This window comes from Aegilops tauschii, chromosome 6 (genome assembly GCF_002575655.3).
Source record: "Aegilops tauschii subsp. strangulata cultivar AL8/78 chromosome 6, Aet v6.0, whole genome shotgun sequence".
NCBI lineage: Eukaryota > Viridiplantae > Streptophyta > Magnoliopsida > Poales > Poaceae > Aegilops > Aegilops tauschii.
Genome location: NC_053040.3, coordinates 194,145,821 through 194,150,217, shown reverse-complemented (window position 1 = coordinate 194,150,217; position 4,397 = coordinate 194,145,821).

The following is a 4,397-nucleotide window of genomic DNA, read 5'->3' as shown; positions in this document are numbered from 1 at the left end:
TCCAGAGTTACACCTAGGACTTGAGCTAACCCCCTCCTCCATCGGCGTTCTTGGGAGTCTGCTGGTGGATACAAAGAATCCGCGGGGGATTTCCGGCATCACCCAATTAGGTGGAGGCACAAAGTTGTGCGGATAGGGCTGTGACCCAGCATCTTGGAAGTCTCCATGTGTTACGGGTGTCATCCACTTTTGGTCTAGAGCTGGTTGGCAATGTTGTTGGTGCGTTTGAGGTGTGACCCATTGAGGGGGTGGTGCAATGCGTACAGGCTTGGGATTGTGTACTTGCTGCTGGGAACTTCTAAGCTTCTTCATGCGTCTCTCGTCTTGCTGACATAAAAGAAAAAAATGTTTATTAGCACACAAGTTACATCTGCCTATACCTTTAGCATTATTCACAGCCTGAACTTCTCATATATAAAGTGGTGTTCATGTACATATATTTTTCCCCTAGGACAGGCATCACACTATGCATTGAGCTGAGCATCTGCCAATACTTTTGTACCTGAACTGAGCACCCTTCACAGAATGAACCTCACATTCTGTTAATTCTACACTATTTGATTACTTATATGTACCTGAACTGAGCACTCTCCACAACCTGAACTTCTTGTTTTGCAAAGGGAAAATACTGTCTACAGTTAGAAAACCTGAACCTTCATGAGTTTGAATGGTTGAACCACTAGTGCATACCAACCTGACCTTCATGTGATCACATGCATGTTCTATTTTTCTTTTATTTTTTGCACACAACCAGATACATACCAACCTAAACTCTACCACACTAAATAGTTGAACTTCACATGGCTTTTCACATGTGAATGCAGGTAGATTTTCTACTATTTGTAGCCTGGACTGAGGCTCACAAACTACCTGAACTTCACATGGCTGTAAGCAGGCAGATTTTAAAAAAGCTTTTGTAGCCTGGACTGATGCTCACACACCACCTGAACTTCACTTGACTATAAGAAAATAACAAACAGAAGGAAGAAGTTCAACCATACCCTGGCTAGAAGTTCGGCCAAGCTTTTTCGAGCAGCTGATAGGCCACCTTGTGAGCAATTTGTCAGAGAGCTAGGAGAGGAACCGCATGGCAATCCATGTCTTGCATAGGGCGCGAAGTTCATCTGCACGAAGCAAGAAGGTGAGGAATGGGAAGATTGAAGAAGAAGGCGACAAGTGGGAGGAAGTTCATGTACCGTTGCTGGATTTGAAGGCGCCGTCGATGGCGCCTCCGCCACGGAGTTGCTCCGTTGGCCGCGTGATACGTCTCCAACGTATCTATAATTTTTCATTGCTCCATGCTATATTATCTTCTGTTTTGGACATTATTGGGCTTTATTATTCACTTTTATATTATTTTTGGGACTAACCTATTAACCGGAGGCCCAGCCCAGAATTGTTGTTTTTTGCCTATTTCAGAGTTTCGTAGAAAAAGAATATCAAACGGAGTCCAAACAGAATGAAACCTTTGGGAACGTGATTTTTGGAACGAACAAGATCCAGGAGACTTGGACCCTACGTCAAGAAACAAAGGAGGAGGCCACGACGTAGGGGGCGCGCCTACCCCCTAGGGCGCGCCCTCCACCCTCGTGGGCCCCCTGTTGCTCCACCGACGTACTCCTTTCTCCTATATATACCTACGTATCCCCAAACGATCAGATACGGAGCCAAAAACCTAATTCCACCGCCGCAACCTTCTGTACCCACGAGATCCCATCTTGGGGCCTGTTCTGGAGCTCCGCCGGAAGGGGCATCAATCATGGAGGGCTTCTACATCATCACCATAGCCCCTCTGATGAAGTGTGAGTAGTTTACCTCATACCTTCGGGTCCATAGTTATTAGCTAGATGGCTTCTTCTCTCTTTTTGGATCTCAATACAATGTTCTCCCCCTCTCTCGTGGAGATCTATTCGATGTAATCTTCTTTTGCGGTGTGTTTGTTGAGACCGATGAATTGTGGGTTTATGATCAAGTTTATCTATGAACAATATTTGAATCTTTTCTGAATTCTTTTATCTATGATTGGTTATCTTTGCAAGTCTCTTTGAACTATCAGTTTGGTTTGGCCTACTAGATTGATCTTTCTTGCAATGGGAGAAGTGCTTAGCTTTGGGTTCAATCTTGCGGTGTCCTTTCCCAGTGACAGTAGGGGAAGCAAGGCACGTATTGTATTGTTGCCATCGAGGATAACAAGATGGGGTTTTTATCATATTGCATGAATTTATCCCTCTACATCATGTCATCTGGCTTAAGGCGTTACTCTGTTTTTACGAACTTAATACTCTAGATGCATGTTGGATAGCGGTCGATGAGTGGAGTAATAGTAGTAGATGCAGGCAGGAGTCGGTCTACTTGTCTCGGACATGATGCCTATATACATGATCATACCTAGATATTCTCATAACTATGCTCAATTCTGTCAATTGCTCAACAGTAATTTGTTCACCCACCGTAAAATACTTATGCTCTTGAGAGAAGCCACTAGTGAAACCTATGGCCCCCGGGTCTATCTTCATCATATTAATCTCCCAACACTTAGTTATTTCCTTTGCTTTTTACTTTGCCTTTTATTTTACTTTGCATCTTTATCAGAAAAACACCAAAAATATTATCCTATCATATCTATCAGATCTCACTCTCGTAAGTGACCGTGTAGGGATTGACAACCCCTTATCGCGTTGGTTGCGAGGATTTATTTGTTTGTGTAGGTGCAAGGGACTCGCGCGTAGCCTCCTACTGGATTGATACCTTGGTTCTCAAAAACTTAGGGAAATACTTACGCTACTTTGCTGCATCACCCTTTCCTCTTCAAGGGAAACCAACGCAGTGCTCAAGAGGTAGCAAGAAGGATTTCTGGCGCCGTTGCCAGGGAAGTCTACGCACAAGTCAAGACATACCAAGTACCCAACGCAAAACCTTATCCCTCGCATTACATTATTTGCCATTTGCCTCTCGTTTTCCTCTCCCCCACTTCACCCTTGCCGTTTTATTCGCCTCTCTTTCCGTTTGCATTTTTCTCGCCAGATCTATTGTTTGCTTGTGTTACCATGTGCCTTCTATTTGCTTGCATCTTTGCTTGCTAAAAGTCTATTGTTATGGATCCACTTAAAGTGTTCTACTTGGATCATCTTCAATCCTTATGTGCTCGTGCTGAAACCCCAACTAGCCTAGTTGATGGGAAATCTTTAGATGAGCATGCTCATTTTGTGCGTCACCGTTTGTCTGAAAAAGGGAGACTCTTATGGAATCAAATAAACAGATTGTTGTGTTATGCTTGGAATCTTTGTGAAATTTGTGATTTTACTTGTTGCTCTAAGAACCCTAAGAAACACCTTCCCTAGCTTTGTGAGTTTAATGAAAATGAAATCTTATCTTCTTATGTAAAGGGTGTTTATAGTTACTATGATATTGAACAAATTGAAGAATTTGTTGCTTTTAAGGGTGCTTATGAAGTTGCTTCTTTGATTAAGTATGATATTACTCTCTACGAATCTGAACATTATGACATACTTAAATATTGCTATGAAAACTATGCTCATAATGTGTATGTCAAAGAATTTATTGAGAGAATGACCGTTCCTTTGGAAGGAAATAATGATATGCATGAATCTATAGATAATGAGGATGCCAATGATTTGATTGAAATATCCCTTGATGAACATGATGCTTGCTATTCTTGTGGCCATGATGCCAATATTTATGAAGATGAATTTGCTATAGTTCCTTATGCTAAACATGAGATCGTTGATATTGCACCCATACTTGGTAGTTCCTTCAATGAAAAGCATGATTGCAATGATGTTATTATAAATTCTCTTAATGCCAATTGTGTTAATAATATGCAAAACCCTAAGCTTGGGGATGCTAGTTTTTCTATGTCTACTATTTTTTGCAATGATCATGATTGGGGCGATTCTTTTTATGATCTTGAAAATTTATTTAAGCCCCATGATGAATATGAGATTGATATTAGTATTCGCAATAGTATTGAAAGTGGGTTTGGAAGAGTGTCAACTTTAGATCCCACATATTTGGAGAATGTTCAATCTTATGAAATTTTTGATAAAAGTGGGTTTGGAGAGGTCATGACTTTAGTAAATGTTAATCCCACTAATTTGGAAGAGTGTCAACTTTGCATACATGTGGATCGTGTTAAGAATATGTTTTGTGATAGCTATATTGTTGAATTTGCTTATGATCCTACATGTAATTATTATGAGAGAGGAAAATATGGTTGTAGAAATTTTCATGTTACTAAATTACCTCTCGTTATGTTGAGATTGCTATTGTTCCTTTCCGCTTCCTTGCATATGCTAGTTTTTGCTTGCTTTGATAATTTGTTTGCCTATAAGATGCCTATGCATAGGAAGTATGTTAGACTTAGATGTGTTTGTCAT